Source organism: Oncorhynchus kisutch, linkage group LG8, assembly GCF_002021735.2.
Source record: "Oncorhynchus kisutch isolate 150728-3 linkage group LG8, Okis_V2, whole genome shotgun sequence".
Classification (NCBI taxonomy): domain Eukaryota; kingdom Metazoa; phylum Chordata; class Actinopteri; order Salmoniformes; family Salmonidae; genus Oncorhynchus; species Oncorhynchus kisutch.
Genome location: NC_034181.2, coordinates 17,023,421 through 17,047,452, shown reverse-complemented (window position 1 = coordinate 17,047,452; position 24,032 = coordinate 17,023,421). Strand labels below are relative to the sequence as shown.

General features: G+C 35.1%; 27 non-coding genes across 27 annotated transcripts; all 27 read left to right on the top strand.

Moving 5' to 3' along the window:
- The first annotated feature begins 991 nt into the window (after positions 1–991).
- Positions 992–1,102, top strand: trnal-caa (transfer RNA leucine (anticodon CAA)). Its single transcript has 2 exons — positions 992–1,029; positions 1,057–1,102. It is a non-coding gene; the product is annotated as a tRNA-Leu (tRNA).
- Positions 1,103–1,452: 350 nt separating this feature from the next.
- Positions 1,453–1,564, top strand: trnal-caa (transfer RNA leucine (anticodon CAA)). Its single transcript has 2 exons — positions 1,453–1,490; positions 1,519–1,564. It is a non-coding gene; the product is annotated as a tRNA-Leu (tRNA).
- Positions 1,565–2,302: 738 nt separating this feature from the next.
- Positions 2,303–2,414, top strand: trnal-caa (transfer RNA leucine (anticodon CAA)). The gene is made up of 2 exons: positions 2,303–2,340; positions 2,369–2,414. It is a non-coding gene; the product is annotated as a tRNA-Leu (tRNA).
- A 1,149-nt stretch (positions 2,415–3,563) lies between these two features.
- Positions 3,564–3,675, top strand: trnal-caa (transfer RNA leucine (anticodon CAA)). Its single transcript has 2 exons — positions 3,564–3,601; positions 3,630–3,675. It is a non-coding gene; the product is annotated as a tRNA-Leu (tRNA).
- Positions 3,676–4,025: 350 nt separating this feature from the next.
- On the top strand, positions 4,026–4,136 carry trnal-caa (transfer RNA leucine (anticodon CAA)). The gene is made up of 2 exons: positions 4,026–4,063; positions 4,091–4,136. It is a non-coding gene; the product is annotated as a tRNA-Leu (tRNA).
- A 2,284-nt stretch (positions 4,137–6,420) lies between these two features.
- Positions 6,421–6,532, top strand: trnal-caa (transfer RNA leucine (anticodon CAA)). Its single transcript has 2 exons — positions 6,421–6,458; positions 6,487–6,532. It is a non-coding gene; the product is annotated as a tRNA-Leu (tRNA).
- A 226-nt stretch (positions 6,533–6,758) lies between these two features.
- On the top strand, positions 6,759–6,870 carry trnal-caa (transfer RNA leucine (anticodon CAA)). The gene is made up of 2 exons: positions 6,759–6,796; positions 6,825–6,870. It is a non-coding gene; the product is annotated as a tRNA-Leu (tRNA).
- Positions 6,871–7,216: 346 nt separating this feature from the next.
- On the top strand, positions 7,217–7,327 carry trnal-caa (transfer RNA leucine (anticodon CAA)). The gene is made up of 2 exons: positions 7,217–7,254; positions 7,282–7,327. It is a non-coding gene; the product is annotated as a tRNA-Leu (tRNA).
- A 685-nt stretch (positions 7,328–8,012) lies between these two features.
- Positions 8,013–8,124, top strand: trnal-caa (transfer RNA leucine (anticodon CAA)). Its single transcript has 2 exons — positions 8,013–8,050; positions 8,079–8,124. It is a non-coding gene; the product is annotated as a tRNA-Leu (tRNA).
- Positions 8,125–8,475: 351 nt separating this feature from the next.
- Positions 8,476–8,586, top strand: trnal-caa (transfer RNA leucine (anticodon CAA)). Its single transcript has 2 exons — positions 8,476–8,513; positions 8,541–8,586. It is a non-coding gene; the product is annotated as a tRNA-Leu (tRNA).
- A 1,607-nt stretch (positions 8,587–10,193) lies between these two features.
- Positions 10,194–10,305, top strand: trnal-caa (transfer RNA leucine (anticodon CAA)). The gene is made up of 2 exons: positions 10,194–10,231; positions 10,260–10,305. It is a non-coding gene; the product is annotated as a tRNA-Leu (tRNA).
- Positions 10,306–10,655: 350 nt separating this feature from the next.
- trnal-caa (transfer RNA leucine (anticodon CAA)) lies at positions 10,656–10,767 on the top strand. Its single transcript has 2 exons — positions 10,656–10,693; positions 10,722–10,767. It is a non-coding gene; the product is annotated as a tRNA-Leu (tRNA).
- Positions 10,768–11,117: 350 nt separating this feature from the next.
- On the top strand, positions 11,118–11,228 carry trnal-caa (transfer RNA leucine (anticodon CAA)). The gene is made up of 2 exons: positions 11,118–11,155; positions 11,183–11,228. It is a non-coding gene; the product is annotated as a tRNA-Leu (tRNA).
- Positions 11,229–12,374: 1,146 nt separating this feature from the next.
- On the top strand, positions 12,375–12,486 carry trnal-caa (transfer RNA leucine (anticodon CAA)). Its single transcript has 2 exons — positions 12,375–12,412; positions 12,441–12,486. It is a non-coding gene; the product is annotated as a tRNA-Leu (tRNA).
- Positions 12,487–12,836: 350 nt separating this feature from the next.
- Positions 12,837–12,948, top strand: trnal-caa (transfer RNA leucine (anticodon CAA)). The gene is made up of 2 exons: positions 12,837–12,874; positions 12,903–12,948. It is a non-coding gene; the product is annotated as a tRNA-Leu (tRNA).
- A 1,198-nt stretch (positions 12,949–14,146) lies between these two features.
- On the top strand, positions 14,147–14,258 carry trnal-caa (transfer RNA leucine (anticodon CAA)). Its single transcript has 2 exons — positions 14,147–14,184; positions 14,213–14,258. It is a non-coding gene; the product is annotated as a tRNA-Leu (tRNA).
- A 350-nt stretch (positions 14,259–14,608) lies between these two features.
- On the top strand, positions 14,609–14,720 carry trnal-caa (transfer RNA leucine (anticodon CAA)). The gene is made up of 2 exons: positions 14,609–14,646; positions 14,675–14,720. It is a non-coding gene; the product is annotated as a tRNA-Leu (tRNA).
- A 350-nt stretch (positions 14,721–15,070) lies between these two features.
- On the top strand, positions 15,071–15,181 carry trnal-caa (transfer RNA leucine (anticodon CAA)). Its single transcript has 2 exons — positions 15,071–15,108; positions 15,136–15,181. It is a non-coding gene; the product is annotated as a tRNA-Leu (tRNA).
- Positions 15,182–15,919: 738 nt separating this feature from the next.
- On the top strand, positions 15,920–16,031 carry trnal-caa (transfer RNA leucine (anticodon CAA)). Its single transcript has 2 exons — positions 15,920–15,957; positions 15,986–16,031. It is a non-coding gene; the product is annotated as a tRNA-Leu (tRNA).
- Positions 16,032–17,180: 1,149 nt separating this feature from the next.
- Positions 17,181–17,292, top strand: trnal-caa (transfer RNA leucine (anticodon CAA)). Its single transcript has 2 exons — positions 17,181–17,218; positions 17,247–17,292. It is a non-coding gene; the product is annotated as a tRNA-Leu (tRNA).
- Positions 17,293–17,642: 350 nt separating this feature from the next.
- On the top strand, positions 17,643–17,753 carry trnal-caa (transfer RNA leucine (anticodon CAA)). The gene is made up of 2 exons: positions 17,643–17,680; positions 17,708–17,753. It is a non-coding gene; the product is annotated as a tRNA-Leu (tRNA).
- Positions 17,754–18,492: 739 nt separating this feature from the next.
- trnal-caa (transfer RNA leucine (anticodon CAA)) lies at positions 18,493–18,604 on the top strand. Its single transcript has 2 exons — positions 18,493–18,530; positions 18,559–18,604. It is a non-coding gene; the product is annotated as a tRNA-Leu (tRNA).
- Positions 18,605–19,753: 1,149 nt separating this feature from the next.
- Positions 19,754–19,865, top strand: trnal-caa (transfer RNA leucine (anticodon CAA)). The gene is made up of 2 exons: positions 19,754–19,791; positions 19,820–19,865. It is a non-coding gene; the product is annotated as a tRNA-Leu (tRNA).
- A 350-nt stretch (positions 19,866–20,215) lies between these two features.
- On the top strand, positions 20,216–20,326 carry trnal-caa (transfer RNA leucine (anticodon CAA)). Its single transcript has 2 exons — positions 20,216–20,253; positions 20,281–20,326. It is a non-coding gene; the product is annotated as a tRNA-Leu (tRNA).
- Positions 20,327–21,064: 738 nt separating this feature from the next.
- Positions 21,065–21,176, top strand: trnal-caa (transfer RNA leucine (anticodon CAA)). Its single transcript has 2 exons — positions 21,065–21,102; positions 21,131–21,176. It is a non-coding gene; the product is annotated as a tRNA-Leu (tRNA).
- A 1,487-nt stretch (positions 21,177–22,663) lies between these two features.
- trnal-caa (transfer RNA leucine (anticodon CAA)) lies at positions 22,664–22,775 on the top strand. The gene is made up of 2 exons: positions 22,664–22,701; positions 22,730–22,775. It is a non-coding gene; the product is annotated as a tRNA-Leu (tRNA).
- Positions 22,776–23,125: 350 nt separating this feature from the next.
- On the top strand, positions 23,126–23,237 carry trnal-caa (transfer RNA leucine (anticodon CAA)). Its single transcript has 2 exons — positions 23,126–23,163; positions 23,192–23,237. It is a non-coding gene; the product is annotated as a tRNA-Leu (tRNA).
- The last annotated feature ends 795 nt before the right edge of the window (positions 23,238–24,032 follow it).

The window sequence follows — 24,032 nt, the reverse complement described above, 5'->3', positions numbered from 1 at the left end:
TCAATACCGAAAAATTCTCCAAATGGTGAAAGTTACTCAAAATCCATAAAAAAATGTTTTTTATTATATCTTTCATTAGCTTTTAACATTTTTTGTTTATTTTTCTTTGTATCTTAAGATCGGCATGTTTCCATCAGACATATCAGACGTTATGTTACAGAATCGTGAAAACATATGAATTTTAAAGACTTTTAATTGTCAGGATGGCGGAGTGGTCTAAGGCGCCAGACTCAAGGTGAGAGTCCTTCCTAGTACTGGGTTGTTCTGTTCTCCGATTGGAGGCGAGGGTTCAAATCCCTCTTCTGACACAACTTTTGCCTTAAAAAGTAGCTCTTTGTCAATACCGAAAAATTCTCCAAATGGTGAAAGTTACTCAAAATCCATAAAAAAATGTTTTTTATTATATCTTTCATTAGCTTTTAACATTTTTTGTTTATTTTTCTTTGTATCTTAAGATCGGCATGTTTCCATCAGACATATCAGACGTTATGTTACAGAATTGTGAAAACCTATGAATTTTAAAGACTTATAATTTTCAGGATGTCCGAGTGGTCTAAGGCGCCAGACTCAAGGTGAGAGTCCTTCCTAGTTACTGGGGTTCTGGTCTCCGATTGGAGGCGAGGGTTCAAATCCCTCTTCTGACACAACTTTTGCCTTAAAAAGTAGCTCTTTGTCAATACCGAAAAATTCTCCAAATGGTGAAAGGAAAACACATGAACAGTGATTAATCCTTTGATAGATGCCATAGTTTGAGAACAGACAACACATGAAACGCGAATAATTGTTCGATACATGTCATCATATGCCTAGTTTAGAATTCAAAAAGTTACTCAAAATCCATTAAAAAATGTTTTTTACTATATCTTTCATTAGCTTTAAAAAAAAAATGTTTATTTTTCTTTGTATCTTAAGATCGGCATGTTTCCATCAGACATATCAGACGTTATGTTACAGAATCGTGAAAACATATGAATTTTAAGGATTTATAATTGTCAGGATGGCCGAGTGGTCTAAGGCGCCAGACTCAAGGTGAGAGTCCTTCCTAGTACTGGGGTGTTCTGGTCTCCGATTGGAGGCGAGGGTTCAAATCCCTCTTCTGACACAACTTTTGCCTTAAAAAAGAGTAGCTCTTTGTCAAATCCGAAAAGTTCTCCAAATGGTGAAAGGAAAACACATGAACAGTGATTAATCGTTTGATAGATGCCATAGTTTGAGAACAGACAACACATGAAACGTGAATAATCGTTCGATACATGTCATCATATGCCTAGTTTAGAATTCAAAAAGTTACTCAAAATCCATTAAAAAATGTTTTTTACTATATCTTTCATTAGCTTTAAAAAAAAATTGTTTATTTTTCTTTGTATCTTAAGATCGACATGTTTCCATCAGACATATCAGACGTTATGTTACAGAATTGTGAAAACATATGAATTTTAATGTTTTTTAATTGTCAGGATGGCCGAGTGGTCTAAGGCGCCAGACTCAAGTTGAAAGTCATTTCTAGTTACTGGGGTGTTCTGGTCTCCGATTGGAGGCGAGGGTTCAAATCCCTCTTCTGACACAACTTTTGCCTTAAAAAGTAGCTCTTTGTCAATACCGAAAAATTCTCCAAATGGTGAAAGTTACTCAAAATCCATAAAAAAATGTTTTTTATTATATCTTTCATTAGCTTTTAACATTTTTTGTTTATTTTTCTTTGTATCTTAAGATCGGCATGTTTCCATCAGATATGTCAGACGTTATGTTACAGAATTGTGAAAACCTATGAATTTTAAAGACTTATAATTGTCAGGATGTCCGAGTGGTCTAAGGCGCCAGACTCAAGGTGAGAGTACTTCCTAGTTTCTGGGGTGTTCTGGTCTCCGATTGGAGGCGAGGGTTCAAATCCCTCTTCTGACACAACTTTTGCCTTAAAAAAGAGTAGCTCTTTGTCAAATCCGAAAAGTTCTCCAAATGGTGAAAGGAAAACACATGAACAGTGATTAATCGTTTGATAGATGCCATAGTTTGAGAACAGACAACACATGAAACGTGAATAATCGTTCGATACATGTCATCATATGCCTAGTTTAGAATTCAAAAAGTTACTCAAAATCCATTAAAAAATGTTTTTTACTATATCTTTCATTAGCTTTTAACATTTTTTGTTTATTTTTCTTTGTATCTTGTATCTTTCATTAGCTTTAAAAAAAAAATGTTTATTTTTCTTTGTATCTTAAGATCGACATGTTTCCATCAGACATATCAGACGTTATGTTACAGAATCGTGAAAACATATGAATTTTAATGTTTTTTAATTGTCAGGATGGCCGAGTGGTCTAAGGCGCCAGACTCAAGTTGAAAGTCATTCCTAGTTTCTGGGGTGTTCTGGTCTCCGATTGGAGGCGAGGGTTCAAATCCCTCTTCTGACACAACTTTTGCCTTAAAAAAGAGTAGCTCTTTGTCAAATCCGAAAAGTTCTCCAAATGGTGAAAGGAAAACACATGAACAGTGATTAATCGTTTGATAGATGCCATAGTTTGAGAACAGACAACACATGAAACGCGAATAATCGTTCGATACATGTCATCATATGCCTAGTTTAGAATTTAAAAAGTTACTCAAAATCCATTAAAAAATGTTTTTTACTATATCTTTCATTAGCTTTTAACATTTTTTGTTTATTTTTCTTTGTATCTTAAGATCGGCATTTTTCCATCAGACATATCAGACGTTATGTTACAGAATTGTGAAAACCTATGAATTTTAAAGACTTTTAATTGTCAGGATGGCCGAGTGGTCTAAGGCGCCAGACTCAAGGTGAGAGTCCTTCCTAGTTACTGGGGTATTCTGGTCTCCGATTAGAGGCGAGGTTTCAAATCCCTCTTCTGACACAACTTTTGCCTTAAAAAGTAGCTCTTTGTCAATACCGAAAAATTCTCCAAATGGTGAAAGTTACTCAAAATCCATAAAAAAATGTTTTTTATTATATATTTCATTAGCTTTTAACATTTTTTGTTTATTTTTCTTTGTATCTTAAGATCGGCATGTTTCCATCAGACATATCAGACGTTATGTTACAGAATCGTGAAAACATATGAATTTAAGGATTTATAGTTGTCAGGATGGCCGAGTGGTCTAAGTCGCCAGACTCAAGGTGAGAGTCCTTCCTAGTTACTGGGGTTTTCTGGTCTCCGATTGGAGGCGAGGGTTCAAATCCTTCTTCTGACACAACTTTTGCCTTAAAAAAGAGTAGCTCTTTGTCAAATCCGAAAAGTTCTCCAAATGGTGAAAGGAAAACACATGAACAGTGATTAATCGTTTGATAGATGCCATAGTTTGAGAACAGACAACACATGAAACGCGAATAATCGTTCGATACATGTCATCATATGCCTAGTTTAGAATTCAAAAAGTTACTCAAAATCCATTAAAAAATGTTTTTTACTATATCTTTCATTAGCTTTAAAAAAAAATTGTTTATTTTTCTTTGTATCTTAAGATCGACATGTTTCCATCAGACATATCAGACGTTATGTTACAGAATCGTGAAAACATATGAATTTTAATGTTTTTTAATTGTCAGGATGGCCGAGTGGTCTAAGGCGCCAGACTCAAGTTGAAAGTCATTCCTAGTTACTGGGGTGTTCTGGTCTCCGATTGGAGGCGAGGGTTCAAATCCCTCTTCTGACACAACTTTTGCCTTAAAAAAGAGTAGCTCTTTGTCAAATCCGAAAAGTTCTCCAAATGGTGAAAGGAAAACACATGAACAGTGATTAATCGTTTGATAGATGCCATAGTTTGAGAACAGACAACACATGAAACGCGAATAATCGTTCGATACATGTCATCATATGCCTAGTTTAGAATTTAAAAAGTTACTCAAAATCCATTAAAAAATGTTTTTTACTATATCTTTCATTAGCTTTTAAAATTTTTTGTTTATTTTTCTTTGTATCTTAAGATCGGCATGTTTCCATCAGACATATCAGACGTTATGTTACAGAATCGTGAAAACATATGAATTTTAAAGACTTTTAATTGTCAGGATGGCCGAGTGGTCTAAGGCGCCAGACTCAAGGTGAGAGTCCTTCCTAGTACTGGGGTGTTCTGGTCTCCGATTGGAGGCGAGGGTTCAAATCCCTCTTCTGACACAACTTTTGCCTTAAAAAGTAGCTCTTTGTCAATACCGAAAAATTCTCCAAATGGTGAAAGTTACTCAAAATCCATAAAAAAATGTTTTTTATTATATCTTTCATTAGCTTTTAACATTTTTTGTTTATTTTTCTTTGTATCTTAAGATCGGCATGTTTCCATCAGATATGTCAGACGTTATGTTACAGAATTGTGAAAACCTATGAATTTTAAAGACTTATAATTGTCAGGATGTCCGAGTGGTCTAAGGCGCCAGACTCAAGGTGAGAGTACTTCCTAGTTTCTGGGGTGTTCTGGTCTCCGATTGGAGGCGAGGGTTCAAATCCCTCTTCTGACACAACTTTTGCCTTAAAAAAGAGTAGCTCTTTGTCAAATCCGAAAAGTTCTCCAAATGGTGAAAGGAAAACACATGAACAGTGATTAATCGTTTGATAGATGCCATAGTTTGAGAACAGACAACACATGAAACGTGAATAATCGTTCGATACATGTCATCATATGCCTAGTTTAGAATTCAAAAAGTTACTCAAAATCCATTAAAAAATGTTTTTTACTATATCTTTCATTAGCTTTTAACATTTTTTGTTTATTTTTCTTTGTATCTTAAGATCGGCATGTTTCCATCAGACATATCAGACGTTATGTTACAGAATCGTGAAAACATATGAATTTTAAAGACTTTTAATTGTCAGGATGTCCGAGTGGTCTAAGGCGCCAGACTCAAGGTGAGAGTACTTCCTAGTTTCTGGTGTGTTCTGGTCTCCGATTGGAGGCGAGGGTTCAAATCCCTCTTCTGACACAACTTTTGCCTTAAAAAAGAGTAGCTCTTTGTCAAATCCGAAAAGTTCTCCAAATGGTGAAAGGAAAACACATGAACAGTGATTAATCGTTTGATAGATGCCATAGTTTGAGAACAGACAACACATGAAACGTGAATAATCGTTCGATACATGTCATCATATGCCTAGTTTAGAATTCAAAAAGTTACTCAAAATCCATAAAAAAATGTTTTTTACTATATCTTTCATTAGCTTTTAACATTTTTTGTTTATTTTTCTTTGTATCTTAAGATCGGCATGTTTCCATCAGACATATCAGACGTTATGTTACAGAATCGTGAAAACATATGAATTTTAAAGACTTTTAATTGTCAGGATGGCCGAGTGGTCTAAGGCGCCAGACTCAAGGTGAGAGTCCTTCCTAGTACTGGGGTGTTCTGGTCTCCGATTGGAGGCAAGGGTTCAAATCCCTCTTCTGACACAACTTTTGCCTTAAAAAGTAGCTCTTTGTCAATACCGAAAAATTCTCCAAATGGTGAAAGTTACTCAAAATCCATAAAAATGTTTTTTATTATATCTTTCATTAGCTTTTAACATTTTTTGTTAATTTTTCTTTGTATCTTAAGATCGGCATGTTTCCATCAGACATGTCAGACGTTATGTTACAGAATTGTGAAAACATATGAATTTTAAGGATTTATAATTGTCAGGATGGCCGAGTGGTCTAAGGCGCCAGACTCAAGGTGAGAGTCCTTCCTAGTTACTGGGGTATTCTGGTCTCCGATTAGAGGCGAGGGTTCAAATCTCTCTTCTGACACAACATTTGCCTTAAAAAGTAGCTCTTTGTCAATACCGAAAAATTCTCCAAATGGTGAAAGTTACTCAAAATCCATAAAAAAATGTTTTTTATTATATCTTTCATTAGCTTTTAACATTTTTTGTTTATTTTTCTTTGTATCTTAAGATCGGCATGTTTCCATCAGACATATCAGACGTTATGTTACAGAATCGTGAAAACATATGAATTTAAGGATTTATAGTTGTCAGGATGGCCGAGTGGTCTAAGTCGCCAGACATAAGTTGAGAGTCCTTCCTAGTTACTGGGGTTTTCTGGTCTCCGATTGGAGGCGAGGGTTCAAATCCCTCTTCTGACACAACTTTTGCCTTAAAAAAGAGTAGCTCTTTGTCAAATCCGAAAAGTTCTCCAAATGGTGAAAGGAAAACACATGAACAGTGATTAATCGTTTGATAGATGCCATAGTTTGAGAACAGACAACACATGAAACGCGAATAATCGTTCGATACATGTCATCATATGCCTAGTTTAGAATTCAAAAAGTTACTCAAAATCCATTAAAAAATGTTTTTTACTATATCTTTCATTAGCTTTTAACATTTTTTGTTTATTTTTCTTTGTATCTTAAGATCGGCATGTTTCCATCAGACATATCAGACGTTATGTTACAGAATTGTGAAAACCTATGAATTTTAAAGACTTTTAATTGTCAGGATGGCCGAGTGGTCTAAGGCGCCAGACTCAAGGTGAGAGTCCTTCCTAGTTACTGGGGTATTCTGGTCTCCGATTGGAGGCGAGGGTTCAAATCCCTCTTCTGACACAACTTTTGCCTTAAAAAGTAGCTCTTTGTCAATACCGAAAAATTCTCCAAATGGTGAAAGTTACTCAAAATCCATAAAAAAATGTTTTTTATTATATCTTTCATTAGCTTTTAACAATTTTTGTTTATTTTTCTTTGTATCTTAAGATCGGCATGTTTCCATCAGACATATCAGACGTTATGTTACAGAATCGCGAAAACATATGAATTTTAAATATTTATAATTGTCAGGATGGCCGAGTGGTCTAAGGCGCCAGACTCAAGGTGAGAGTCCTTCCTAGTTACTGGGGTGTTCTGGTCTCCGATTGGAGGCGAGGGTTCAAATCCCTCTTCTGACACAAATTTTGCCTTAAAAAGTAGCTCTTTGTCAATACCGAAAAATTCTCCAAATGGTGAAAGGAAAACACATGAACAGTGATTAATCGTTTGATAGATGCCATAGTTTGAGAACAGACAACACATGAAACGCGAATAATCGTTCGATACATGTCATCATATGCCTAGTTTAGAATTCAAAAAGTTACTCAAAATCCATAAAAAAATGTTTTTACTATGTCTTTCATTAGCTTTAAAAAAAAATTATTTATTTTTCTTTGTATCTTAAGATCGGCATGTTTCCATCAGACATATCAGACGTTATGTTACAGAATCGTGAAAACATATGAATTTTAAAGACTTTTAATTGTCAGGATGGCCGAGTGGTCTAAGGCGCCAGACTCAAGGTGAGAGTCCTTCCTAGTACTGGGGTGTTCTGGTCTCCGATTGGAGGCGAGGGTTCAAATCCCTCTTCTGACACAACTTTTGCCTTAAAAAGTAGCTCTTTGTCAATACCGAAAAATTCTCCAAATGGTGAAAGTTACTCAAAATCCATAAAAAAATGTTTTTTATTATATCTTTCATTAGCTTTTAACATTTTTTGTTTATTTTTCTTTGTATCTTAAGATCGGCATGTTTCCATCAGATATGTCAGACGTTATGTTACAGAATTGTGAAAACCTATGAATTTTAAAGACTTATAATTGTCAGGATGTCCGAGTGGTCTAAGGCGCCAGACTCAAGGTGAGAGTCCTTCCTAGTTACTGGGGTATTCTGGTCTCCGATTGGAGGCGAGGGTTCAAATCCCTCTTCTGACACAACTTTTGCCTTAAAAAGTAGCTCTTTGTCAATACCGAAAAATTCTCCAAATGGTGAAAGGAAAACACATGAACAGTGATTAATCGTTTGATAGATGCCATAGTTTGAGAACAGACAACACATGAAACGCGAATAATTGTTCGATACATGTCATCATATGCCTAGTTTAGAATTCAAAAAGTTACTCAAAATCCATTAAAAAATGTTTTTTACTATATCTTTCATTAGCTTTAAAAAAAAAATGTTTATTTTTCTTTGTATCTTAAGATCGGCATGTTTCCATCAGACATATCAGACGTTATGTTACAGAATCGTGAAAACATATGAATTTTAATGTTTTTTAATTGTCAGGATGGCCGAGTGGTCTAAGGCGCCAGACTCAAGTTGAAAGTCATTTCTAGTTACTGGGGTGTTCTGGTCTCCGATTGGAGGCGAGGGTTCAAATCCCTCTTCTGACACAACTTTTGCCTTAAAAAAGAGTAGCTCTTTGTCAAATCCGAAAAGTTCTCCAAATGGTGAAAGGAAAACACATGAACAGTGATTAATCGTTTGATAGATGCCATAGTTTGAGAACAGACAACACATGAAACGCGAATAATCGTTCGATACATGTCATCATATGCCTAGTTTAGAATTTAAAAAGTTACTCAAAATCCATTAAAAAATGTTTTTTACTATATCTTTCATTAGCTTTAAAAAAAAAAATGTGTATTTTTCTTTGTATCTTAAGATCGGCATGTTTCCATCAGACATATCAGACGTTATGTTACAGAATCGTGAAAAAATATGAATTTTAAGGATTTATAATTGTCAGGATGGCCGAGTGGTCTAAGGCGCCAGACTCAAGGTGAGAGTCCTTCCTAGTACTGGGGTGTTCTGGTCTCCGATTGGAGGCGAGGGTTCAAATCCCTCTTCTGACACAACTTTTGCCTTAAAAAGTAGCTCTTTGTCAATACCGAAAAATTCTCCAAATGGTGAAAGTTACTCAAAATCCATAAAAAAATGTTTTTTATTATATCTTTCATTAGCTTTTAACATTTTTTGTTTATTTTTCTTTGTATCTTAAGATCGGCATGTTTCCATCAGATATGTCAGACGTTATGTTACAGAATTGTGAAAACCTATGAATTTTAAAGACTTATAATTTTCAGGATGTCCGAGTGGTCTAAGGCGCCAGACTCAAGGTGAGAGTACTTCCTAGTTTCTGGGGTGTTCTGGTCTCCGATTGGAGGCGAGGGTTCAAATCCCTCTTCTGACACAACTTTTGCCTTAAAAAAGAGTAGCTCTTTGTCAAATCCGAAAAGTTCTCCAAATGGTGAAAGGAAAACACATGAACAGTGATTAGTCGTTTGATAGATGCCATAGTTTGAGAACAGACAACACATGAAACGTGAATAATCGTTCGATACATGTCATCATATGCCTAGTTTAGAATTCAAAAAGTTACTCAAAATCCATTAAAAAATGTTTTTTACTATATCTTTCATTAGCTTTTAACATTTTTTGTTTATTTTTCTTTGTATCTTAAGATCGGCATGTTTCCATCAGACATATCAGACGTTATGTTACAGAATCGTGAAAACATATGAATTTTAAAGACTTTTAATTGTCAGGATGTCCGAGTGGTCTAAGGCGCCAGACTCAAGGTGAGAGTACTTCCTAGTTTCTGGTGTGTTCTGGTCTCCGATTGGAGGCGAGGGTTCAAATCCCTCTTCTGACACAACTTTTGCCTTAAAAAAGAGTAGCTCTTTGTCAAATCCGAAAAGTTCTCCAAATGGTGAAAGGAAAACACATGAACAGTGATTAATCGTTTGATAGATGCCATAGTTTGAGAACAGACAACACATGAAACGTGAATAATCGTTCGATACATGTCATCATATGCCTAGTTTAGAATTCAAAAAGTTACTCAAAATCCATAAAAAAATGTTTTTTACTATATCTTTCATTAGCTTTTAACATTTTTTGTTTATTTTTCTTTGTATCTTAAGATCGGCATGTTTCCATCAGACATATCAGACGTTATGTTACAGAATCGTGAAAACATATGAATTTTAAAGACTTTTAATTGTCAGGATGGCCGAGTGGTCTAAGGCGCCAGACTCAAGGTGAGAGTCCTTCCTAGTACTGGGGTGTTCTGGTCTCCGATTGGAGGCAAGGGTTCAAATCCCTCTTCTGACACAACTTTTGCCTTAAAAAGTAGCTCTTTGTCAATACCGAAAAATTCTCCAAATGGTGAAAGGAAAACACATGAACAGTGATTAATCGTTTGATAGATGCCATAGTTTGAGAACAGACAACACATGAAACGCGAATAATCGTTCGATACATGTCATCATATGCCTAGTTTAGAATTCAAAAAGTTACTCAAAATCCATTAAAAAATGTTTTTTACTATATCTTTCATTAGCTTTAAAAAAAAATGTTTATTTTTCTTTGTATCTTAAGATCGACATATTTCCATCAGACATATCAGACGTTATGTTACAGAATCGTGAAAACATATGAATTTTAATGTTTTTTAATTGTCAGGATGGCCGAGTGGTCTAAGGCTCCAGACTCAAGTTGAAAGTCATTCCTAGTTACTGGGGTGTTCTGGTCTCCGATTGGAGGCGAGGGTTCAAATCCCTCTTCTGACACAACTTTTGCCTTAAAAAAGAGTAGCTCTTTGTCAAATCCGAAAAGTTCTCCAAATGGTGAAAGGAAAACACATGAACAGTGATTAATCGTTTGATAGATGCCATAGTTTGAGAACAGACAACACATGAAACGCGAATAATCGTTCGATACATGTCATCATATGCCTAGTTTAGAATTCAAAAAGTTACTCAAAATCCATTAAAAAATGTTTTTTACTATATCTTTCATTAGCTTTAAAAAAAAATTGTTTATTTTTCTTTGTATCTTAAGATCGACATGTTTCCATCAGACATATCAGACGTTATGTTACAGAATCGTGAAAACCTATGAATTTTAATGTTTTTTAATTGTCAGGATGGCCGAGTGGTCTAAGGCGCCAGACTCAAGTTGAAAGTCATTCCTAGTTACTGGGGTGTTCTGGTCTCCGATTGGAGGCGAGGGTTCAAATCCCTCTTCTGACACAACTTTTGCCTTAAAAAAGAGTAGCTCTTTGTCAAATCCGAAAAGTTCTCCAAATGGTGAAAGGAAAACACATGAACAGTGATTAATCGTTTGATAGATGCCATAGTTTGAGAACAGACAACACATGAAACGCGAATAATCGTTCGATACATGTCATCATATGCCTAGTTTAGAATTTAAAAAGTTACTCAAAATCCATTAAAAAATGTTTTTTACTATATCTTTCATTAGCTTTTAAAATTTTTTGTTTATTTTTCTTTGTATCTTAAGATCGGCATGTTTCCATCAGACATATCAGACGTTATGTTACAGAATCGTGAAAACATATGAATTTTAAAGACTTTTAATTGTCAGGATGGCCGAGTGGTCTAAGGCGCCAGACTCAAGGTGAGAGTCCTTCCTAGTACTGGGGTGTTCTGGTCTCCGATTGGAGGCGAGGGTTCAAATCCCTCTTCTGACACAACTTTTGCCTTAAAAAGTAGCTCTTTGTCAATACCGAAAAATTCTCCAAATGGTGAAAGTTACTCAAAATCCATAAAAAAATGTTTTTTATTATATCTTTCATTAGCTTTTAACATTTTTTGTTTATTTTTCTTTGTATCTTAAGATCGGCATGTTTCCATCAGATATGTCAGACGTTATGTTACAGAATTGTGAAAACCTATGAATTTTAAAGACTTATAATTGTCAGGATGTCCGAGTGGTCTAAGGCGCCAGACTCAAGGTGAGAGTACTTCCTAGTTTCTGTGGTGTTCTGGTCTCCGATTGGAGGCGAGGGTTCAAATCCCTCTTCTGACACAACTTTTGCCTTAAAAAAGAGTAGCTCTTTGTCAAATCCGAAAAGTTCTCCAAATGGTGAAAGGAAAACACATGAACAGTGATTAATCGTTTGATAGATGCCATAGTTTGAGAACAGACAACACATGAAACGTGAATAATCGTTCGATACATGTCATCATATGCCTAGTTTAGAATTCAAAAAGTTACTCAAAATCCATGAAAAAATGTTTTTTACTATATCTTTCATTAGCTTTTAACATTTTTTGTTTATTTTTCTTTGTATCTTAAGATCGGCATGTTTCCATCAGACATATCAGACGTTATGTTACAGAATCGTGAAAACATATGAATTTTAAAGACTTTTAATTGTCAGGATGGCCGAGTGGTCTAAGGCGCCAGACTCAAGGTGAGAGTCCTTCCTAGTACTGGGGTGTTCTGGTCTCCGATTGGAGGCAAGGGTTCAAATCCCTCTTCTGACACAACTTTTGCCTTAAAAAGTAGCTCTTTGTCAATACCGAAAAATTCTCCAAATGGTGAAAGGAAAACACATGAACAGTGATTAATCGTTTGATAGATGCCATAGTTTGAGAACAGACAACACATGAAACGCGAATAATCGTTCGATACATGTCATCATATGCCTAGTTTAGAATTCAAAAAGTTACTCAAAATCCATTAAAAAATGTTTTTTACTATATCTTTCATTAGCTTTAAAAAAAAATTGTTTATTTTTCTTTGTATCTTAAGATCGACATGTTTCCATCAGACATATCAGACGTTATGTTACAGAATCGTGAAAACCTATGAATTTTTATGTTTTTTAATTGTCAGGATGGCCGAGTGGTCTAAGGCGCCAGACTCAAGTTGAAAGTCATTCCTAGTTACTGGGGTGTTCTGGTCTCCGATTGGAGGCGAGGGTTCAAATCCCTCTTCTGACACAACTTTTGCCTTAAAAAAGAGTAGCTCTTTGTCAAATCCGAAAAGTTCTCCAAATGGTGAAAGGAAAACACATGAACAGTGATTAATCGTTTGATAGATGCCATAGTTTGAGAACAGACAACACATGAAACGCGAATAATCGTTCGATACATGTCATCATATGCCTAGTTTAGAATTCAAAAAGTTACTCAAAATCCATTAAAAAATGTTTTTTACTATATCTTTCATTAGCTTTAAAAAAAAATTGTTTATTTTTCTTTGTATCTTAAGATCGACATGTTTCCATCAGACATATCAGACGTTATGTTACAGAATCGTGAAAACATATGAATTTTAATGTTTTTTAATTGTCAGGATGGCCGAGTGGTCTAAGGCGCCAGACTCAAGTTGAAAGTCATTCCTAGTTACTGGGGTGTTCTGGTCTCCGATTGGAGGCGAGGGTTCAAATCCCTCTTCTGACACAACTTTTGCCTTAAAAAGAGTAGCTCTTTGTCAAATCCGAAAAGTTCTCCAAATGGTGAAAGGAAAACACATGAACAGTGATTAATCGTTTGATAGATGCCATAGTTTGAGAACAGACAACACATGAAACGCGAATAATCGTTCGATACATGTCATCATATGCCTAGTTTAGAATTTAAAAAGTTACTCAAAATCCATTAAAAAATGTTTTTTACTATATCTTTCATTAGCTTTTAAAATTTTTTGTTTATTTTTCTTTGTATCTTAAGATCGGCATGTTTCCATCAGACATATCAGACGTTATGTTACAGAATCGTGAAAACATATGAATTTTAAATACTTTTAATTGTCAGGATGGCTGAGTGGTCTAAGGCGCCAGACTCAAGGTGAGAGTCCTTCCTAGTACTGGGGTGTTCTGGTCTCCGATTGGAGGCGAGGGTTCAAATCCCTCTTCTGACACAACTTTTGCCTTAAAAAGTAGCTCTTTGTCAATACCGAAAAATTCTCCAAATGGTGAAAGTTACTCAAAATCCATAAAAAAATGTTTTTTATTATATCTTTCATTAGCTTTTAACATTTTTTGTTTATTTTTCTTTGTATCTTAAGATCGGCATGTTTCCATCAGATATGTCAGACGTTATGTTACAGAATTGTGAAAACCTATGAATTTTAAAGACTTATAATTGTCAGGATGTCCGAGTGGTCTAAGGCGCCAGACTCAAGGTGAGAGTACTTCCTAGTTTCTGGGGTGTTCTGGTCTCCGATTGGAGGCGAGGGTTCAAATCCCTCTTCTGACACAACTTTTGCCTTAAAAAAGAGTAGCTCTTTGTCAAATCCGAAAAGTTCTCCAAATGGTGAAAGGAAAACACATGAACAGTGATTAATCGTTTGATAGATGCCATAGTTTGAGAACAGACAACACATGAAACGTGAATAATCGTTCGATACATGTCATCATATGCCTAGTTTAGAATTCAAAAAGTTACTCAAAATCCATTAAAAAATGTTTTTTACTATATCTTTCATTAGCTTTTAACATTTTTTGTTTATTTTTCTTTGTATCTTGTATCTTTCATTAGCTTTAAAAAAAAAATGTTTATTTTTCTTTGTATCTTAAGATCGACATGTTTCCATCAGACATATCAGACGTTATGTTACAGAATCGTGAAAACATATGAATTTTAATGTTTTTTAATTGTCAGGATGGCCGAGTGGTCTAAGGCGCCAGACTCAAGTTGAAAGTCATTCCTAGTTACTGGGGTGTTCTGGTCTCCGATTGGAGGCGAGGGTTCAAATCCCTCTTCTGACACAACTTTTGCCTTAAAAAAGAGTAGCTCTTTGTCAAATCCGAAAAGTTCTCCAAATGGTGAAAGGAAAACACATGAACAGTGATTAATCGTTTGATAGATGCCATAGTTTGAGAACAGACAACACATGAAACGCGAATAATCGTTCGATACATGTCATCATATGCCTAGTTTAGAATTCAAAAAGTTACTCAAAATCCATTAAAAAATGTTTTTTACTATATCTTTCATTAGCTTTAAAAAAAAATTGTTTATTTTTCTTTGTATCTTAAGATCGACATGTTTCCATCAGACATATCAGACGTTATGTTACAGAATCGTGAAAACATATGAATTTTAATGTTTTTTAATTGTCAGGATGGCCGAGTGGTCTAAGGCGCCAGACTCAAGTTGAAAGTCATTCCTAGTTACTGGGGTGTTCTGGTCTCCGATTGGAGGCGAGGGTTCAAATCCCTCTTCTGACACAACTTTTGCCTTAAAAAAGAGTAGCTCTTTGTCAAATCCGAAAAGTTCTCCAAATGGTGAAAGGAAAACACATGAACAGTGATTAATCGTTTGATAGATGCCATAGTTTGAGAACAGACAACACATGAAACGCGAATAATCGTTCGATACATGTCATCATATGCCTAGTTTAGAATTTAAAAAGTTACTCAAAATCCATTAAAAAATGTTTTTTACTATATCTTTCATTAGCTTTTAAAATTTTTTGTTTATTTTTCTTTGTATCTTAAGATCGGCATGTTTCCATCAGACATATCAGACGTTATGTTACAGAATCGTGAAAACATATGAATTTTAAAGACTTTTAATTGTCAGGATGGCCGAGTGGTCTAAGGCGCCAGACTCAAGGTGAGAGTCCTTCCTAGTACTGGGGTGTTCTGGTCTCCGATTGGAGGCGAGGGTTCAAATCCCTCTTCTGACACAACTTTTGCCTTAAAAAGTAGCTCTTTGTCAATACCGAAAAATTCTCCAAATGGTGAAAGTTACTCAAAATCCATAAAAAAATGTTTTTTATTATATCTTTCATTAGCTTTTAACATTTTTTGTTTATTTTTCTTTGTATCTTAAGATCGGCATGTTTCCATCAGATATGTCAGACGTTATGTTACAGAATTGTGAAAACCTATGAATTTTAAAGACTTATAATTGTCAGGATGTCCGAGTGGTCTAAGGCGCCAGACTCAAGGTGAGAGTACTTCCTAGTTTCTGGGGTGTTCTGGTCTCCGATTGGAGGCGAGGGTTCAAATCCCTCTTCTGACACAACTTTTGCCTTAAAAAAGAGTAGCTCTTTGTCAAATCCGAAAAGTTCTCCAAATGGTGAAAGGAAAACACATGAACAGTGATTAATCGTTTGATAGATGCCATAGTTTGAGAACAGACAACACATGAAACGTGAATAATCGTTCGATACATGTCATCATATGCCTAGTTTAGAATTCAAAAAGTTACTCAAAATCCATTAAAAAATGTTTTTTACTATATCTTTCATTAGCTTTTAACATTTTTTGTTTATTTTTCTTTGTATCTTGTATCTTTCATTAGCTTTAAAAAAAAAATGTTTATTTTTCTTTGTATCTTAAGATCGACATGTTTCCATCAGACATATCAGACGTTATGTTACAGAATCGTGAAAACATATGAATTTTAATGTTTTTTAATTGTCAGGATGGCCGAGTGGTCTAAGGCGCCAGACTCAAGTTGAAAGTCATTCCTAGTTTCTGGGGTGTTCTGGTCTCCGATTGGAGGCGAGGGTTCAAATCCCTCTTCTGACACAACTTTTGCCTTAAAAAAGAGTAGCTCTTTGTCAAATCCGAAAAGTTCTCCAAATGGTGAAAGGAAAACACATGAACAGTGATTAATCGTTTGATAGATGCCATAGTTTGAGAACAGACAACACATGAAACGCGAATAATCGTTCGATACATGTCATCATATGCCTAGTTTAGAATTTAAAAAGTTACTCAAAATCCATTAAAAAATGTTTTTTACTATATCTTTCATTAGCTTTTAACATTTTTTGTTTATTTTTCTTTGTATCTTAAGATCGGCATTTTTCCATCAGACATATCAGACGTTATGTTACAGAATTGTGAAAACCTATGAATTTTAAAGACTTTTAATTGTCAGGATGGCCGAGTGGTCTAAGGCGCCAGACTCAAGGTGAGAGTCCTTCCTAGTTACTGGGGTATTCTGGTCTCCGATTAGAGGCGAGGTTTCAAATCCCTCTTCTGACACAACTTTTGCCTTAAAAAGTAGCTCTTTGTCAATACCGAAAAATTCTCCAAATGGTGAAAGTTACTCAAAATCCATAAAAAAATGTTTTTTATTATATATTTCATTAGCTTTTAACATTTTTTGTTTATTTTTCTTTGTATCTTAAGATCGGCATGTTTCCATCAGACATATCAGACGTTATGTTACAGAATCGTGAAAACATATGAATTTAAGGATTTATAGTTGTCAGGATGGCCGAGTGGTCTAAGTCGCCAGACTCAAGGTGAGAGTCCTTCCTAGTTACTGGGGTTTTCTGGTCTCCGATTGGAGGCGAGGGTTCAAATCCTTCTTCTGACACAACTTTTGCCTTAAAAAAGAGTAGCTCTTTGTCAAATCCGAAAAGTTCTCCAAATGGTGAAAGGAAAACACATGAACAGTGATTAATCGTTTGATAGATGCCATAGTTTGAGAACAGACAACACATGAAACGCGAATAATCGTTCGATACATGTCATCATATGCCTAGTTTAGAATTCAAAAAGTTACTCAAAATCCATTAAAAAATGTTTTTTACTATATCTTTCATTAGCTTTAAAAAAAAATTGTTTATTTTTCTTTGTATCTTAAGATCGACATGTTTCCATCAGACATATCAGACGTTATGTTACAGAATCGTGAAAACATATGAATTTTAATGTTTTTTAATTGTCAGGATGGCCGAGTGGTCTAAGGCGCCAGACTCAAGTTGAAAGTCATTCCTAGTTACTGGGGTGTTCTGGTCTCCGATTGGAGGCGAGGGTTCAAATCCCTCTTCTGACACAACTTTTGCCTTAAAAAAGAGTAGCTCTTTGTCAAATCCGAAAAGTTCTCCAAATGGTGAAAGGAAAACACATGAACAGTGATTAATCGTTTGATAGATGCCATAGTTTGAGAACAGACAACACATGAAACGCGAATAATCGTTCGATACATGTCATCATATGCCTAGTTTAGAATTTAAAAAGTTACTCAAAATCCATTAAAAAATGTTTTTTACTATATCTTTCATTAGCTTTTAAAATTTTTTGTTTATTTTTCTTTGTATCTTAAGATCGGCATGTTTCCATCAGACATATCAGACGTTATGTTACAGAATCGTGAAAACATATGAATTTTAAAGACTTTTAATTGTCAGGATGGCCGAGTGGTCTAAGGCGCCAGACTCAAGGTGAGAGTCCTTCCTAGTACTGGGGTGTTCTGGTCTCCGATTGGAGGCGAGGGTTCAAATCCCTCTTCTGACACAACTTTTGCCTTAAAAAGTAGCTCTTTGTCAATACCGAAAAATTCTCCAAATGGTGAAAGTTACTCAAAATCCATAAAAAAATGTTTTTTATTATATCTTTCATTAGCTTTTAACATTTTTTGTTTATTTTTCTTTGTATCTTAAGATCGGCATGTTTCCATCAGATATGTCAGACGTTATGTTACAGAATTGTGAAAACCTATGAATTTTAAAGACTTATAATTGTCAGGATGTCCGAGTGGTCTAAGGCGCCAGACTCAAGGTGAGAGTACTTCCTAGTTTCTGGGGTGTTCTGGTCTCCGATTGGAGGCGAGGGTTCAAATCCCTCTTCTGACACAACTTTTGCCTTAAAAAAGAGTAGCTCTTTGTCAAATCCGAAAAGTTCTCCAAATGGTGAAAGGAAAACACATGAACAGTGATTAATCGTTTGATAGATGCCATAGTTTGAGAACAGACAACACATGAAACGTGAATAATCGTTCGATACATGTCATCATATGCCTAGTTTAGAATTCAAAAAGTTACTCAAAATCCATTAAAAAATGTTTTTTACTATATCTTTCATTAGCTTTTAACATTTTTTGTTTATTTTTCTTTGTATCTTGTATCTTTCATTAGCTTTAAAAAAAAAAATGTTTATTTTTCTTTGTATCTTAAGATCGACATGTTTCCATCAGACATATCAGACGTTATGTTACAGAATCGTGAAAACATATGAATTTTAATGTTTTTTAATTGTCAGGATGGCCGAGTGGTCTAAGGCGCCAGACTCAAGTTGAAAGTCATTCCTAGTTTCTGGGGTGTTCTGGTCTCCGATTGGAGGCGAGGGTTCAAATCCCTCTTCTGACACAACTTTTGCCTTAAAAAAGAGTAGCTCTTTGTCAAATCCGAAAAGTTCTCCAAATGGTGAAAGGAAAACACATGAACAGTGATTAATCGTTTGATAGATGCCATAGTTTGAGAACAGACAACACATGAAACGCGAATAATCGTTCGATACATGTCATCATATGCCTAGTTTAGAATTTAAAAAGTTACTCAAAATCCATTAAAAAATGTTTTTTACTATATCTTTCATTAGCTTTTAACATTTTTTGTTTATTTTTCTTTGTATCTTAAGATCGGCATTTTTCCATCAGACATATCAGACGTTATGTTACAGAATTGTGAAAACCTATGAATTTTAAAGACTTTTAATTGTCAGGATGGCCGAGTGGTCTAAGGCGCCAGACTCAAGGTGAGAGTCCTTCCTAGTTACTGGGGTATTCTGGTCTCCGATTAGAGGCGAGGTTTCAAATCCCTCTTCTGACACAACTTTTGCCTTAAAAAGTAGCTCTTTGTCAATACCGAAAAATTCTCCAAATGGTGAAAGTTACTCAAAATCCATAAAAAAATGTTTTTTATTATATATTTCATTAGCTTTTAACATTTTTTGTTTATTTTTCTTTGTATCTTAAGATCGGCATGTTTCCATCAGACATATCAGACGTTATGTTACAGAATCGTGAAAACATATGAATTTAAGGATTTATAGTTGTCAGGATGGCCGAGTGGTCTAAGTCGCCAGACTCAAGGTGAGAGTCCTTCCTAGTTACTGGGGTTTTCTGGTCTCCGATTGGAGGCGAGGGTTCAAATCCTTCTTCTGACACAACTTTTGCCTTAAAAAAGAGTAGCTCTTTGTCAAATCCGAAAAGTTCTCCAAATGGTGAAAGGAAAACACATGAACAGTGATTAATCGTTTGATAGATGCCATAGTTTGAGAACAGACAACACATGAAACGCGAATAATCGTTCGATACATGTCATCATATGCCTAGTTTAGAATTCAAAAAGTTACTCAAAATCCATTAAAAAATGTTTTTTACTATATCTTTCATTAGCTTTAAAAAAAAATTGTTTATTTTTCTTTGTATCTTAAGATCGACATGTTTCCATCAGACATATCAGACGTTATGTTACAGAATCGTGAAAACATATGAATTTTAATGTTTTTTAATTGTCAGGATGGCCGAGTGGTCTAAGGCGCCAGACTCAAGTTGAAAGTCATTCCTAGTTACTGGGGTGTTCTGGTCTCCGATTGGAGGCGAGGGTTCAAATCCCTCTTCTGACACAACTTTTGCCTTAAAAAAGAGTAGCTCTTTGTCAAATCCGAAAAGTTCTCCAAATGGTGAAAGGAAAACACATGAACAGTGATTAATCGTTTGATAGATGCCATAGTTTGAGAACAGACAACACATGAAACGCGAATAATCGTTCGATACATGTCATCATATGCCTAGTTTAGAATTTAAAAAGTTACTCAAAATCCATTAAAAAATGTTTTTTACTATATCTTTCATTAGCTTTTAAAATTTTTTGTTTATTTTTCTTTGTATCTTAAGATCGGCATGTTTCCATCAGACATATCAGACGTTATGTTACAGAATCGTGAAAACATATGAATTTTAAAGACTTTTAATTGTCAGGATGGCCGAGTGGTCTAAGGCGCCAGACTCAAGGTGAGAGTCCTTCCTAGTACTGGGGTGTTCTGGTCTCCGATTGGAGGCGAGGGTTCAAATCCCTCTTCTGACACAACTTTTGCCTTAAAAAGTAGCTCTTTGTCAATACCGAAAAATTCTCCAAATGGTGAAAGTTACTCAAAATCCATAAAAAAATGTTTTTTATTATATCTTTCATTAGCTTTTAACATTTTTTGTTTATTTTTCTTTGTATCTTAAGATCGGCATGTTTCCATCAGATATGTCAGACGTTATGTTACAGAATTGTGAAAACCTATGAATTTTAAAGACTTATAATTGTCAGGATGTCCGAGTGGTCTAAGGCGCCAGACTCAAGGTGAGAGTACTTCCTAGTTTCTGGGGTGTTCTGGTCTCCGATTGGAGGCGAGGGTTCAAATCCCTCTTCTGACACAACTTTTGCCTTAAAAAAGAGTAGCTCTTTGTCAAATCCGAAAAGTTCTCCAAATGGTGAAAGGAAAACACATGAACAGTGATTAATCGTTTGATAGATGCCATAGTTTGAGAACAGACAACACATGAAACGTGAATAATCGTTCGATACATGTCATCATATGCCTAGTTTAGAATTCAAAAAGTTACTCAAAATCCATTAAAAAATGTTTTTTACTATATCTTTCATTAGCTTTTAACATTTTTTGTTTATTTTTCTTTGTATCTTGTATCTTTCATTAGCTTTAAAAAAAAAATGTTTATTTTTCTTTGTATCTTAAGATCGACATGTTTCCATCAGACATATCAGACGTTATGTTACAGAATCGTGAAAACATATGAATTTTAATGTTTTTTAATTGTCAGGATGGCCGAGTGGTCTAAGGCGCCAGACTCAAGTTGAAAGTCATTCCTAGTTTCTGGGGTGTTCTGGTCTCCGATTGGAGGCGAGGGTTCAAATCCCTCTTCTGACACAACTTTTGCCTTAAAAAAGAGTAGCTCTTTGTCAAATCCGAAAAGTTCTCCAAATGGTGAAAGGAAAACACATGAACAGTGATTAATCGTTTGATAGATGCCATAGTTTGAGAACAGACAACACATGAAACGCGAATAATCGTTCGATACATGTCATCATATGCCTAGTTTAGAATTTAAAAAGTTACTCAAAATCCATTAAAAAATGTTTTTTACTATATCTTTCATTAGCTTTTAACATTTTTTGTTTATTTTTCTTTGTATCTTAAGATCGGCATTTTTCCATCAGACATATCAGACGTTATGTTACAGAATTGTGAAAACCTATGAATTTTAAAGACTTTTAATTGTCAGGATGGCCGAGTGGTCTAAGGCGCCAGACTCAAGGTGAGAGTGCTTTCTAGTTACTGGGGTATTATGGTCTCCGATTGGAGGCGAGGGTTCAAATCCTTCTTCTGACACAACTTTTGCCTTAAAAAGTAGCTCTTTGTCAATACCGAATAATTCTCCAAATGGTGAAAGTTACTCAAAATCCATAAAAAAATGTTTTTTATTATATCTTTCATTAGCTTTTAACAATCTTTGTTTATTTTTCTTTGTATCTTAAGATCGGCATGTTTCCATCAGACATGTCAGACGTTATGTTACAGAATTGTGAAAACATATGAATTTTAAGGATTTATAATTGTCAGGATGGCCGGGTGGTCTAAGGCGCCAGACTCAAGGTGAGAGTCCTTCCTAGTTACTGGGGTATTCTGGTCTCCGATTAGAGGCGAGGTTTCAAATCCCTCTTCTGACACAACTTTTGCCTTAAAAAGTAGCTCTTTGTCAATACCGAAAAATTCTCCAAATGGTGAAAGTTACTCAAAATCCATAAAAAAATGTTTTTTATTATATATTTCATTAGCTTTTAACATTTTTTGTTTATTTTTCTTTGTATCTTAAGATCGGCATGTTTCCATCAGACATATCAGACGTTATGTTACAGAATCGTGAAAACATATGAATTTAAGGATTTATAGTTGTCAGGATGGCCGAGTGGTCTAAGTCGCCAGACTCAAGGTGAGAGTCCTTCCTAGTTACTGGGGTTTTCTGGTCTCCGATTGGAGGCGAGGGTTCAAATCCTTCTTCTGACACAACTTTTGCCTTAAAAAAGAGTAGCTCTTTGTCAAATCCGAAAAGTTCTCCAAATGGTGAAAGGAAAACACATGAACAGTGATTAATCGTTTGATAGATGCCATAGTTTGAGAACAGACAACACATGAAACGCGAATAATCGTTCGATACATGTCATCATATGCCTAGTTTAGAATTCAAAAAGTTACTCAAAATCCATTAAAAAATGTTTTTTACTATATCTTTCATTAGCTTTAAAAAAAAATTGTTTATTTTTCTTTGTATCTTAAGATCGACATGTTTCCATCAGACATATCAGACGTTATGTTACAGAATCGTGAAAACCTATGAATTTTAATGTTTTTTAATTGTCAGGATGGCCGAGTGGTCTAAGGCGCCAGACTCAAGTTGAAAGTCATTCCTAGTTACTGGGGTGTTCTGGTCTCCGATTGGAGGCGAGGGTTCAAATCCCTCTTCTGACACAACTTTTGCCTTAAAAAAGAGTAGCTCTTTGTCAAATCCGAAAAGTTCTCCAAATGGTGAAAGGAAAACACATGAACAGTGATTAATCGTTTGATAGATGCCATAGTTTGAGAACAGACAACACATGAAACGCGAATAATCGTTCGATACATGTCATCATATGCCTAGTTTAGAATTCAAAAAGTTACTCAAAATCCATTAAAAAATGTTTTTTACTATATCTTTCATTAGCTTTAAAAAAAAATTGTTTATTTTTCTTTGTATCTTAAGATCGACATGTTTCCATCAGACATATCAGACGTTATGTTACAGAATCGTGAAAACATATGAATTTTAATGTTTTTTAATTGTCAGGATGGCCGAGTGGTCTAAGGCGCCAGACTCAAGTTGAAAGTCATTCCTAGTTACTGGGGTGTTCTGGTCTCCGATTGGAGGCGAGGGTTCAAATCCCTCTTCTGACACAACTTTTGCCTTAAAAAAGAGTAGCTCTTTGTCAAATCCGAAAAGTTCTCCAAATGGTGAAAGGAAAACACATGAACAGTGATTAATCGTTTGATAGATGCCATAGTTTGAGAACAGACAACACATGAAACGCGAATAATCGTTCGATACATGTCATCATATGCCTAGTTTAGAATTTAAAAAGTTACTCAAAATCCATTAAAAAATGTTTTTTACTATATCTTTCATTAGCTTTTAAAATGTTTTGTTTATTTTTCTTTGTATCTTAAGATCGGCATGTTTCCATCAGACATATCAGACGTTATGTTACAGAATCGTGAAAACATATGAATTTTAAGGATTTATAATTGTCAGGATGGCCGAGTGGTCTAAGGCGCCAGACTCAAGGTGAGAGTCCTTCCTAGTTACTGGGGTATTCTGGTCTCCGATTAGAGGCGAGGTTTCAAATCCCTCTTCTGACACAACTTTTGCCTTAAAAAGTAGCTCTTTGTCAATACCGAAAAATTCTCCAAATGGTGAAAGTTACTCAAAATCCATAAAAAAATGTTTTTTATTATATATTTCATTAGCTTTTAACATTTTTTGTTTATTTTTCTTTGTATCTTAAGATCGGCATGTTTCCATCAGACATATCAGACGTTATGTTACAGAATCGTGAAAACATATGAATTTAAGGATTTATAGTTGTCAGGATGGCCGAGTGGTCTAAGTCGCCAGACTCAAGGTGAGAGTCCTTCCTAGTTACTGGGGTTTTCTGGTCTCCGATTGGAGGCGAGGGTTCAAATCCCTCTTCT